The 13,763-nt window shown below is 42.5% G+C and overlaps 1 long non-coding RNA gene across 4 annotated transcripts; it reads left to right on the top strand.

Moving 5' to 3' along the window:
- The first annotated feature begins 694 nt into the window (after window positions 1–694).
- LOC123135587 (uncharacterized) lies at window positions 695–6,265 on the top strand. Of its 4 annotated transcripts, XR_006466087.1 has the most exons (8): window positions 695–841; window positions 1,252–2,081; window positions 2,847–2,978; window positions 3,060–3,587; window positions 3,741–3,838; window positions 4,132–4,286; window positions 4,442–4,627; window positions 5,584–6,265. It is a non-coding gene; the product is annotated as an uncharacterized lncRNA (long non-coding RNA). The 4 variants fall into 4 exon arrangements; XR_006466084.1 differs by having other exon boundaries at window positions 695–2,081; XR_006466086.1 differs by lacking the exon at window positions 4,442–4,627 and having other exon boundaries at window positions 695–2,081; window positions 4,132–4,230.
- Window positions 6,266–13,763: the final 7,498 nt, after the last annotated feature.

The following is a 13,763-nucleotide window of genomic DNA, read 5'->3' as shown; positions in this document are numbered from 1 at the left end:
ACAGTCTGCAGTACATAAACATCTCATTTCTTCTGTTATAGTTACATTTTTCAGAAACTTGAGGTTCTAAGGGCTGCTTTATAAAAGCTTTGTACCAAATTTACTGAATTAGAAATAACAGTTGATAGAGCTGGTATGTTAATCTCATAGCCCTGACGTTGAACATTTTCTGCTTTTGTCCTATATATGCACACTTACCTTCCTGCAACTGTATGTACATCCTCTGTAAGGAAATATAGGAGCGTTTAGAATACTAAAGTAGTGATCTAAATGCTCTTATATTTCTTTACAAAGGGATTATTAACTAGCCAATTGCTTTCATTTAATTATCATTATTCTGGAACATGTTGCTCACTTGATATTAAACATTTTAATTGGAATAAGCTATCCAAGGAGGTTTTATTAGGAAAATTTAGTTTATGTGACTTATGTTATTTGAACAAGCATACGCATCTCCATTTTTTCATTTTTAGTTTTATAGTTGGAACATTAGTTTGATGTGAGTTTCAGCTACCTGCTTGTTATTGAAACTGCAAGAACTGGCTAGCTTTTGTCAAAAGAAATGGAATGTGATGGAAGTAAAAGAAGATAAAGTGTTTTTGTTGATCCTTGTGTTTGATTTTAGGGTGTGTGTGTGTGTTGAATCCTATGACCTGACTGTCTGTCATGGTGCAGGTGTCGAATTGTTGATGGAGGCTTCAGATCGTCCTTCTCAAGGAGCTGAGGCTAGCCATTAAGGATCTGGGGTGAAGGTCATGTCATCTCTTCTCGTGGCTCTAATGCCCACTGCTTCCACTGCTGATATTTTGAGCTCTTTGATCTGAGCAAGAACCATGGGAAGGTGAAGTTTACTTCCTTGGTTTGACTGACTTATCCATGCATCTTATGACACATTGAACTTTAGGAATTAAACTTTGGAAGTTCGGTAATGATATGTTATAATAATTATTTGAGTGATTCCATAGTTTACTTTTCTGTAGCATAGGGCTAAATGTTGTAATCCTCAGCAGCTCTCCTAAAATGATTCAGACCACTGAGGCTTGCCACATATACTAAATGGAACATGACTGATTTTCTTGCATTTAATCCGATGCACACCCTTAATACTTCATGCAATTTCCTACAATAAAATCCAATTAGGCTCCTACTTCCTAGCGCACACCAATCTGTACTCTATTATGAGTTTGCAATTTAATTAGTTTACAGGAATGTTGCACCAGAAAACATTAATCTGTCTATGATGAAGTATAGATTAACTAGGATTTTATCATCTTGCGTGAAGCTTCCCCTCCTCCGATGGTTGGATGTGTGCAGCAGCGATGTTCTGCTCAAGGAGAGTCTCTGGCGGCTCGGCGGGGATGCGCTGACCCTCTATACGTCAGCATTTTCTGGTGGCATCCACCCCATCCTGTGATGGTGTGGCGCCTTCGATCCAGGAAAGGAGGTAGTGGCCTTCTTCGGTGGTGTGTTGGATGTGCCGTGCCGGGGCCCATAGCTGCTTGGCGACGGCATGCCCCGCTGGTGTCAGTCCCTCTCTCCTTCGAGCTGGCGCGATTTTGTTCCTGCTGCAGCACTCCATGAGGACCTCGACGTTTTCGGCTCCTCTCTCTATTTCAGTCTACAGACTACATCAATTAAGGCTCAACTGTCTTATGTCTCTACTTCGTAGATTGTATACATGCACAAGCTCAATATCGGTTGCAAGAGGTTGGATGCAGATGCAACACATTCATGTAATTATGTTGCTCCTGCACTGTGTTTATGCACATTTTTTAGGTGATTGTTCATTATTTAGTCAACTTCCTTATGTTTGTAATTTGTGTGATTGTGCACATTTTTTAGGTGATTGTTTATACCTTTTAATTTGTGTAAAGTTCATGTTTGGAATGACTAATGAGGTGGCACTCTTGAAAAATGAGAAATTATGCAGTATATCCACTTTCTTCTGTTTATTTTAAGTATTATTGTGGGTCTGCAGTATGAATCACTACACGCTGGAGAAGTTCCTAGAGGCGATCAGGAGCAGAGGCATCAAGATATGCCCTGGGTGCAATGCCTCGCAGGCTGTAGCACCTGCCCAGGTAAGTTCATACTGTACCTGGACTGCAATTTGGTTTTATCTCTCCTCTCCTCCATTATTTTCATGTTCTCTAGAGGCTCCTATATTTGAAAAATTATTAGTAACCTAAAGTGCACATCTACATGTACTGAGGTTAGGTAAACAACATTAGGTAAACATCGTTCTAGATGAGTTGTTTGAATCAGAAAGGTCGAAATCCATCCGATGAGAAGTAGACATGAGATGGGTGAGTGCCTGAGTAGTCAGAGGCTCAATACGGCTTTAAGATACTGTGGCCATATAATAAGTACTTCTAAATAAATTCAATTTGATTAAATGTATTTCACATCCATGCCCTTGTGTTCAACTTTGTATTTATTGTTTACTTGCACAACATTAATCAGAACGTAGGTCCTTGATTTGCTATATGGCATGTGTGTCGGAAACAGACAGGAAATTGCCGATTAGTTATTGCATGGAATTATATTGTGGTTGTAATCTTGAATCGAGACAAATATTTTCCGAAGTTGGGAGATTGAGGTGGATGCTGCAACGCGAGTTTCATATCATCGCGTAACACTGTCTCCTGAAACACCGCATTCTTCCCGTGTGTGGTTGCGTCGGCGCTGTCGCCATCCTCCCGTGCATCGCATGCGTAGGGGACATGTTTTGTTATACTCTGCGTCGAGGTTCTCCTCGTTGTTCTGAGGGTCGAGGCCACATTATTCAAACTCTTTGTTTTGTTTTTTTCTTGGTTTTCATGTGTGATTCAACCTACTTGTTTCAGTTATGCATATGTCGGCAAGACAAGTTTTGCCTGCTTTGCTTCATATCAGTCTCTTCTCATCGCGGCCAGAGCTTGGAAGCAATTCAACTAGGCACCATGATGCTGGATGGAAGTACAACTTCTTGTCGGAAGGTATGTGACTTTGGTTATTCGAATGTACTTTGTCCTATTAATCTTTTGGGCAGTTTATGATTGCTTGCTTATGTGATGTAGGTTCTTATATATGGTCTCTAGAAACACTCGCACACAGACTCTCTGCTCTTGTTTGCCCGCCGCCGCCGCTCCATGCCTTCGCCGCCGCCCTCGCACATCAAAGCCGCCGCCCTCCATCGGACGATCCACTTCAGGAGACGCCGCCGACCCCGTTGAGGACCAGCCGTCGATCACGTCCAGGATCCAACGCCGATCCCCTTCAGGAGCCGCACGCCACCGCAGATCCATCCCCTGAAAAATCGGGACTCTTGAGATGGGCGATCGAGAGGGATCAAAAGGAGTAACTTTCACCTGCGGCCCCAAGGGCCTTTACACTGCCGCTGAGAGCCGCGCGCGGGTGGTGCGCTGTGAGCGGCCGATGGCCGCCGCTTTAGTAGCCCGCCAGGAGCCGTCGTCGCGCATTGGCTGTGTGCTGACTCGAACCGAGGAGCCGGCCATGGCTAGCGTGGCCGTGGGAACTGCCGAGCGAGCGAACGCGCGTGTGCCTGAGGACGGCCGCTGCGTGCGCTGCAATGGCGAGAGCGAAAGGTACTATTCATGATATTTGCGTGCTTGTGTTTAATTAGATCAATTCTTTGGCCACCGAGAAGATGCTATCCAGGGTGTTTGATTTGTCTCCCGTCAGACTTATTTTTGTTGATCTTGTGCTTGACACCAATTATTTCTTCTTCTCAAAAAAAGGAGGAAGAGGAGACCCCTGGTGGCACGGACATCCAACGACCCGGACATCGTCCTCCCATGACGTCCTCCTCCAAGCCCGAATCCAGTGCCTCCTCAAGGTACGTTAGCCTGCAGCAGCAGTGTGAGCCTCTCACTGTATTTTTTCCCTTTAGATCTTGCAGAACCAAACATGACTCTGCACAAAATTTGCACATCCATTCGCTGACATTGAAATATGGCGCTTCTGATCTATTTCGTGATCCACATGAATATGCATAGCTTTGTCACATTATCTCAGTCATATATGTCACTCCGGCCCATACTAGCCTCAAATATCATTCAGATTAACTTGCTTCAGAAATGGAGATAATTATAGATTTATTCTTGATTCTATCATATTAACTTGCTTCAGAAATGGAGAAGCGCCATGGTTGGCTGTTGCTTGAGGAAATGAGGAGATGCATATGTCGGCAATGTTGCTGGAGCAAGGAACACTTCCATATTCTATGAGGTCTATCAATTTATGTGTCAAGTGTTTTCTTCCTCTATAAAGTTGGTTGTTCACGGGTGAGCCAAACCGAGGAAAAAATAGGCGTATGGTGACTATTTTTAGTTTGTTAGATCAGTTGTAGAAATCAAGTGCCTTTTATGTTCACGTCATCATTTGGTTTTACATAGTCCAGGATTATATTTATCATAATTCAGCCTCTGTTACATGGCAGGCCGATGCCAAGGAAGGCGAGGGTCCTGCGACTGGCTACTGCTAGGGATAGCAGGCAGTAGGGAAGTTTCTTTCTGATTCGAAGTGTGCAGATTATATTGGGACAACTCGCTTTCTGTGAGCAACCATCTGAATGCTAAACTGTCATAAATGGCTGTGAACAGACCGGATATGATTCGTACATCAGGTAAATAGCATGTACCTCTTTTGATTTCACATGTCCAGAGAGGACTTGCCATATGATGTTTGTCCCATCGGCAACAGTGATACTATGGAATTCAGAAATAATGTGCTTGAGAATTTTTCAGACTAATGGTAGTGCAGATTTCAATTAGTGATTGCAGAGTTCTAAAATATGTTGACCAAATTGTTTCTTCGGAACTTGGTTTAGCCCAAGGCTCTCAAGAAAATGGGTTGTGTATTTTAAGTAATTCTTATTTTGGAAACATATAGTGGAAGCTGCCAGTCTTATCTCTCTTTGAGTTCTCCTAAAGGAATTCTTTGGATAATTTCTTCTTACACTAGATTTTGACATGTTGACACTCAAGGGAGGGAAGAGGAGAGAAACATTGACATTTTTCATGCTTTGGACCAACATTTATATCCATAGCATTTTTTTCCGTGGCAACGCATGAGTGTGGTACCGTCGTGGTAGATCCCGGATGAAAGGTGGGTCCAGTATAGAACTAGGAGGTACTAGCACTAAGATGGGAAGGTGGTTGCCGCCCTTGCACCTTATTGTGGATCAAATACGGCGGTGTCGATCACTGGCTCACTTGGAACATGAGTTAGTGGATTTTGTGATAAGAGTGAGGGTTGAGATGAGTGGGATGGGGGTTCGGGTTAGTCTGTTCAGTTACGGCTGACTGAGCAGAATAATTTTTCTACTTCACAAAATGTGGTAAATTGCGCATTAAAGATAGCTTTGCAGCAAATTGTATGAGCAAGCGGTTCATATATTTTTTCATCAAGTCATACAATTTTTTAGTTTTGATAGAAGGGTAAATGCATTTGTTAGTTTCTTCAAGAGTTAATAACAGAAATGGTGGTGTATCTGTTGCATGTCCAACAAAAGACATCATATTTTTGTTTCGTGGTAATGCATGACATTCAATTGTATGTTACAATGTGGCAATGGCCCAGGATACATTGGATCTGCCTTCTTGGCTCGAGGGGCGTCAAGGGCGGCGCACGCCTCCTCCCCCTTGATGGCAATGGCGGATGAGCACGAACACGGGGGGAGGGGATCAGGGCGGAGAGCGGGGCGGTTGGCGTGGGATTTCTCCTTGGCTGTCCGTGGGGAAGTATGGTGTGAAGGAGAGAGAGCGACATGGCCAAGGTGAGGTGGGTGTGATCCGGTTTTCAAGGAGAGGGCTCCAGCGAGAAATGTCCCATACGGCGAGAGACCGAGCAGGAAGTTGAGGGTCCGGCAGGAAAAGTGAAGGGTGCTTCGTGGGATGTGGTTTTTGTGTTGGGACCGTGTTTGGAGATAACATGGGATAGTCTGGACAGTCACATTTCTCCCCCACACATGGGTTAGATTTGGATGAGACTGGACTGTCGATGTTGAATTTTGGGGAGGCCGCTGGGCGCCCGTGTGATGTCCGAACACACCCAGACGTATGAGGGAGAAATGAGTTTTGACCTCGGAGATGACCTTAATCATTTGTATGCCCATAGCAACGCACAGGCGTTCTACTAACGAATATCTTAAGCGCACCATCTAGATATTGATAGTTTTGTAATAGATGTTTAGTTGGAACATCGCTCAGTTTGTTATATGGACATGTCGTTAATCTTTTTTTTATCAATTTACATTGCAAAAATGGACTTCAATTATTCAATAATTGTGTTTGTGTTATATTGTTTGTCCATTTGAAATTTAATATGTAACTTTTGCAAACTATTTCAAGAGCCCGTGGCAACGCACGGGCACTCTACTAGTTTTTGTTATATTCCAAAACTAACAAAAAAGTTTTTTGTGGATTTTTTGGAGTCCGTTTACTTACGTATCACGTACCTCCTCTTTTTCTTGATTTTGGAGTGTTCCGGAAGGACTCTTTTATGTGTCTTCCAGTGTCAAAGTTTGGACAATATTACTTTCAACATTAATGGGTGTACCTGAGATATAATGTTTTATTCGTTGCCCATTAACAACCTTCAGGTTAGTACCTTCGGCATTATTTATTTTGATAGCTCCACACCGATAAACCTCCTCGATAACATAGGGTCCTTCCCATTTAGAAAGGAGTTTTCCTGCAAAGAATCTAAAATGAGAGTTGTACAAAAAAACATATTCTCCAACTTTGAACTCACGCTTTGGATTCTTTTATCATGCCATCTTTTAACTTTTTCTTTAAATAACTTGTCATTTTCATAAGCTTGGGTTCCCCATTCATCTAATGAGGTAATATCAAATAACCTCTTTTCATCGGAAAGTTTAAAATCATAGTTGAGTTCTTTAATTTCCCAATATGCTTTATGTTCTAACTCAAGAGGCAAATGACAAGCTTTTCCATAAACCATTTTATAAGGCGACATACCCATAGGATTTTTATATGTTGTTCTATAAGCCCAAAGTGCATCATCTAGTTTCTTAGACCAATTCTACCGGGACCTATTGATAGTCTTTGGCAAAATTAATTTTATTTCTCTATTGCTAAGTTCAACTTGACCACTAGATTGAGGACGATAAGGTGATGCAATTCTATGGTTAACATCATACTTGGCAAGCATTTTACGGAAAGCACCATGAATAAAGTGTGAACCACCATCAGTCATGAAATATCTAGGGACTCCAAACCTTGGTAAAATAACTTCCTTAAGCATTTTAATAGAGGTGTTGTGATCAGCACAACTGGTTGGAATAGCTTCTACCCACTTAATAACATAATCAACAACAGCCAAAATATGTGTATACCCATTAGAGGAAGGAAAGGGTCCCATGTAATCAAATCCCCAAACATCAAATGGTTCAACAACAAGTGAGTAATTCATAGGCATTTCTTGACGCTTACCGATATTACCTATTCTTTGACATTCATCACAACATAAGACGAACTTACGGGCATTCTTGAAGAGAGTAGGCTAATAAAACCCAGATTGCAATACCTTGTGAGCAGTTTTGTCTCCAGCATGATGCCCTCCATAAGCTTCGGAGTGACATTTCCATAGAATTTGTCCCTATTCATGCTCAGGTACACAATGTCTGATAATACCATCTACGCCTTCTTTATAAAGACGTGTGTCATCCCAAAAGTAGTGTCTTAAATCATAGAAGAATTTTTTCTTTTGTTGGTATGTAAAGCTAGGTGCTAAATAATTAGCATAGTCAGCATACATAGGAGTTTTATGAGAAACATTTATTGCAGCTAACTGCTCATCAGGAAAACTATCATCAATAGGTAGTGGGTCATCCAGATCATTTTCAAGCCTAGACAAGTTATCAGCTACGGGGTTCTCTGCTCCTTTCCTACCAGTGACACGTAAACAAAATTCTTGTAACAAGAGAACCCATCGCATAAGTCTAGGTTTAGCATCTTTCTTTTCCATAAGATATTTTATAGCAACATGATCGGTGTGAACAATAACTTTTGAATCAACAATGTAAGATCTAAATTTATCACAAGCAAACACCACCGCTAGAAATTCTTTTTCAGTAGTAGCATAATTTCATTGAGCACCATCTAGAGTTTTACTAGTATAATGAATAACATTAAGTTTCTTATCAACTCTTTGTCCTAGAACAGTACCAACAACATAATCACTAGCATCACACATAATTTCAAAAGGCAAGTTCCAATCAGGTGGTTGAACAAAAGGTGCAAAAATTAAGGCTTCCTTGAGTGTTTCGAAGGCTTCGAAACAATCATCATCAAAAACAAAAGGAATATCCTTTTGCAAGAGATTTCTAAGGGGCCTAGAAATTTTAGAAAAGTCTTTGATAAATCCCATAGAAACCAGCATGACCTAGGAAACTACAAATACCTTTGATATCTTTAGGAGATGGAATTTTCTCAATAGCATCAACCTTAGCTTTGTCCACCTCAATACCTGTTTCAGAAATTTTATGGCCCAAAATAGTACCTTCGTTAACCATAAAGTGGCACTTCTTCCAATTCAAGACAAGATTTGTTTGCCTGCATCTCTGCAAAACTCGATCAAGATTGCTTAAACAATCATCAAAAGACTTCCCATAAACAAAGAAGTCATCCATGAAAACCTCAACCATATTTTCACAAAAGTCAGAGAATATAGCAGTCATACATCTTTGAAAGGTAGCAGGTGCATTGCATAAACCAAAGGGCATACACCTATAAGCATAAGTTCCAAAGGGACAAGTGAAAGTGGTATTTTCTTGATCAGGTTGAGAAACATGTATTTGTGAAAAACCAGAACAACCATCAACGTAGCAAAAACATGTGTGATTAGATAATCTTTCTATCATTTGATCAATAAAAGGCAGAGGGTCATGATCTTTTAGTTGCTTTGTTTAATTTTCTAAAATCAATTACCATTCTATAGCTTGTAACAATTCTTTGGTGCGTGCTTCGCCCACCTCCCGGTCGGCTCGTTGGTGATGTTCCGACTGGAGGAAGTGTGTCCAAACTCCACCACTCCACTTATAGGGCTCATCGCCAACTTCACCAACAGATTCGATGCATACTACCTCCTCGACAAGGTGTTTTGGTGTGTGTGCGAGTTCATCACATTCACCACCTACAACATCTTCACGGACTTCAACAACATCTTCCCCACCTGCAATGGTATGCACAGCCTCCCCTACTACATTGGCGAGGACGACATGGAGGAGGAGCAGTGAAGAGGATCAGTGAAGATGAGGCGTAGTGGAGATGGTGGTGAAGGCTCGGTCTCGTGAAGCTTGTCTTGCCCTAGGGTGTTAGGGCTTTTTATCTTTTATATATTTGTATCTTAATTATGTCGTTGGTTGTACCGTGAACTTCTATGTCTGTCGTGTTATCCGCTAAGAACTATGTTATGCTTGCTACCCTTGTTTGATATGTCGTTGGTTATTTGTATTTTGCCTGCTATTTCTATCTTATTTGACATGAGATATTGCTAGATGGATATGGTGCCTTAGATGAGCCCTTCTGCTAAATCAATCAATGAAAGGGTATCCCCCAATGAAAACCAACAAGTTTTGGGCTTAGCCTTGTAAAAATGTTTGGAGGGTAGCCCATTTGTCTTGTTATATTCATGTTGTGTAATTCAAGCTTAAATGGCCGATTTAGAGTAGGCCCTTATATTCTAGGGTCAAGTTTTCGCACGCGCGGATAATGGACTAGTTGAAGTGTCAAAAAGGAAACTAAAGCTAAAAAATGAGCCATGTTAATATTCAAAAGAAGAAGGAGAAAAGCTATTTTTTTGAATTATTGGTGGTCCTATTCCGTATATTATATGAACAAATTCAAGCTAATTTTTGAATAGTTTGTGGCTATTTGGCATGATGAAATTAATGTTGGCCCTTATATTATAGGTTTTATTGGTTCCAAGTTTTGGCACGGGCGGCTAATGTGTTGGGGAACGTAGTAATTTCAAAAAAAAAATCCTATACACACGCAAGATCATGGTGATGCATAGCAACGAGATGGGAGAGTGTTGTCCACGTACCCTCGTAGAGCGAAAGCGGAAGCGTTAGCACAACACGGTTGATGTTGTCGTACGTCTTCACTATCCGACCGATCAAGTACCGAACGTATGACACCTCCGAGTTCAGCACACGTTCAGCTCGATGACGTCCCTCGAACTCCGATCTAGCCGAGTGTTGAGGGAGAGTTTCGTTAGCACGACGGCATGGTGACGATGTTGATGTTCTACCGACGCAGGGCTTCGCCTAAGCACCGCTACAGTATTATCGAGGTGGACTATGGTGGGGGGGGGGCACCGCACACGGCTGAGAGATCAAACAGATCAATTGTTATGTCTTTGGGGTGCCCCCCTGCCCCCGTATATAAAGGAGCAAGGGGGAGGCCGGCCGGCCCTCTATGGCGCGCCCCCAAGAGGGGAATCCTACTAGGACTCCAAGTCTTGGTAGGTTTCCACCTAAAGGGAGAGAGGGGGAAAGAAGGAGAGGGAGAGGGAGAGGGAAAGGGGGGCACCACCCCCTCTCCTAGTCCAATTCGGACCATAGGGGGAGGGGCACGTGGCCTGCTCTATGCCGCCCCTCTCTCTCTCCACTAAGGCCCATCGAGGCCCATTAGTTCCCCCGGGGGTTCCGATAACCCTCCGGCACTCCGGTTTTATCCGAAACTTCTCCGAAAAACTTCCGGTGTCCGAATATAGTCGTCCAATATATCAATCTTCATGTCTCGTCCATTTCGAGACTCCTCTTCATGTCCGTGATCACATCCGGGACTCCTAACAACCTTCGGTACATCAAAACATATAAACTCATAATAAAACTATCATCGTAACGTTAAGTGTGCGGACCCTACGGGTTCGAGAACTATGTAGACATGACCGAGATAGGTCTCTGGTCAATAACCAATAGCGGAACCTGGATGCTCATATTGGCTCCCACATATTCTACGAAGATCTTTATCGGTCAGACCGCATAACAACATACGTTGTTCCCTTTGTCATCGGTATGTTACTTGCCCGAGATTCGATCGTCGGTATCTCAATACCTAGTTCAATCTTGTTAGCGGCAAGTTTCTTTACTCGTTTCGTAAGACATCATCCCACAACTAACTCATTAGTTGCATTGCTTGCAAGGCTTAAGTGATGTGCATTACCGAGAGGGCCCAGAGATACCTCTCCGACAATCGGAGTGACAAATCCTAATCTCGAAATACGCCAACCCAACATGTACCTTCAGAGACACTTGTAGAGCACCTTTATAATCACCCAGTTATGTTGTGACGTTTGGTAGCACACAAAGTGTTCCTCCGGTAAACGGGAGTTGCACAACCTCATAGTCATAGGAACATATATAAGTCATGAAGAAAGCAATAACAACATACTATACGATCGTGTGCTAAGCTAACAGAATGGGTCATGAAGAAATGGCACATGAATTTATCTACAATTAAGGCATTAATTTCTGATTGTAGCAAGGTGATTCTCTTCTTTGATGAGTTGGAGGAGATCAGGCCGTTGTCAAGGCCGGAGTTAAATTTCAAGCGGGTAGTCAAATTGCATTTGGAGGATATTTTGCACTAGCAATATATTTATTGGAAGCAACGTTGTACTATTCGCAGCATTAAAGTTGGTGAGGAAAACTCAAAGTTTTTTCATGCAATGGCCACGGAAAGGTATAGGAGAAATACAATCTCGTCCATCAAGAATGCTAATGGTGATGTGATCACCGATCACCACCAACTTGAGACCATGTTCTGGGCTGATTTTAACCAGCGAATGGGTAATGCCAAAGGAATTACTATGGGTTTTGACTTGGACACATTAATTGAGAGAATTGATGGTCTTGAGGAACTTTCCCAGTCTTTCACTGATTCTGAGGTTGATCTTGTCATTAAGGGCATGCCTACCGACAGTGCCCCTGGCCCAGATGGTTTCTCGGGATTGTTTCTTAAGAGGTGTTGGCCAATTCTTAAGGATGATTTCATGCATCTTTTGAAGGAGTTTTATGAGGGTAATTGCAACATCGAATGTCTGAACACCCCTTTAATTACTTTGATTCCCAAGAAACTCAGCCCGGAAATGGTCGGAGATTTTCGGCCTATCTCTTTGACCAACACGTGCTTAAAATTTCTGACCAAGTTGCTTGTGAATCGTCTTCAGAAAGTGATTCTTCGGTGCATCCATCGTAATCAATACGGTTTTCTCCGGTGTCGGTCTATTCAAGACTGCCTCGCTTGGTGTTTCGAGTACATTCATCAATGCAAGGCCTCCAAGCGGCCAATTGTTCTGCTGAAGTTGGATTTTACGAAGGCTTTTGACACGATTGAGCATGACCTAATTCTCAAAATTTTGCAATGCAAGGGCTTTGACTCTCGGTGGAATGGTTGGATCAATAATATTTTGTCATCGGGTTCTTCTTCGGTCCTTCTTAATGGCGTGCCTGGAAAGCATTTTGTATCCAAAACTGGTGTGCGGCAGGGAGATCCTCTCTCTCCATTGCCTTTTGTGATTGTAGTTGACTTATTACAATCTGTCGTTAATGAGATGTGCTCTAGGAATATTCTGTCTCCGCCGATCCCAACCAACTCCAACGATTACCCAATTGTGCAATATGCCAACAACACATTAATTGTTCTGCCTGCGATTGGTGAACAGCTCGTAGCCTTCAAGGAAATGCTTGTCACATTTGCTGAGTCTACTGGTTTGCGTGTTAATTTTAGTAAATCCTCCCTCATCCCTTTAAATATGTCTGATGAAGAGGGCGCCAGAGTTGCCTCTCTACTGGGATGTGACGTTGGCACAATGCCTTTCACATACCTTGGATTGCCTATGGGTACATCTAGACCCACCATTTATGATCTGCTGCCTTTGGTCGATCGCCTCGAGCGCCATTTATCCGCCTCGTCATGCTTACTTAACCAAGGAAGCCGTCTGCAGCTTCTTCAGTCTGTGTTGTGCTCCATGCCTATATATTTTCTGTGCACTTTGCACCTTCCTAAAGGAATTATTCAACAGTTAGAGCGGATCATGAGACAATGTCTGTGGCGAGGCAACACGGATAATCCACGACAGTCACTTGCTGCATGGGATCTAGTTTGTCGCCCTAAGGTTTCGGGTGGTTTGGGTGTTCTTAATCTGACCATCCAAAATGAGGCTTTACTCATTAAGCATCTCTTCAAGTTTTTCAACAAAGTGGATGTTCCTTGGGTATCTTTAATTTGGGATTCTTATTATGCTTCGTCTCCACTTCAAAGCATGCAGATTTTTGGTTCTTTTTGGTGGCGTGATGTCATGCGCTTATATCCCAATTTCTGCAAACTAGCTATCCCACATGTCCACGCTGGTGACACAGTGCTTTTTTGGCTCGATCGATGGCATCTGGGAAATCGGGCGGTTTTGTTGCATGAATGTTTCCCGAGGCTTTGCTCTTTTGTTGTTCATGAGGCAATCACAGTTAAGGATTTTTTGGAGCAGACGGATATCTTGGAGCACTTTCATCTGCCTCTTTCTCAAGAGGCTTACTCAGAGTTTACTCAATTACAAGCACTACTTCCTTTGATCAACCTGGAGGCTGGGAGCAAGGATAATTGGAAGTGGCCTTCGAAATCTGGTGACTATAGGGCCAAGTTATATTATGACTCTTGTTCATGCACATTGTGGTTGACCCCATTTTCAAGTGGATTTGGAAGTGTGCATGCACACTAAAGCTAAAAGTTTTTGGC

This window comes from Triticum aestivum, chromosome 6B (assembly GCF_018294505.1).
Source record: "Triticum aestivum cultivar Chinese Spring chromosome 6B, IWGSC CS RefSeq v2.1, whole genome shotgun sequence".
NCBI lineage: Eukaryota > Viridiplantae > Streptophyta > Magnoliopsida > Poales > Poaceae > Triticum > Triticum aestivum.
The sequence above is the reverse complement of the archived record's forward strand: the minus strand, read 5'-3'. Positions and strand labels throughout refer to the sequence as shown.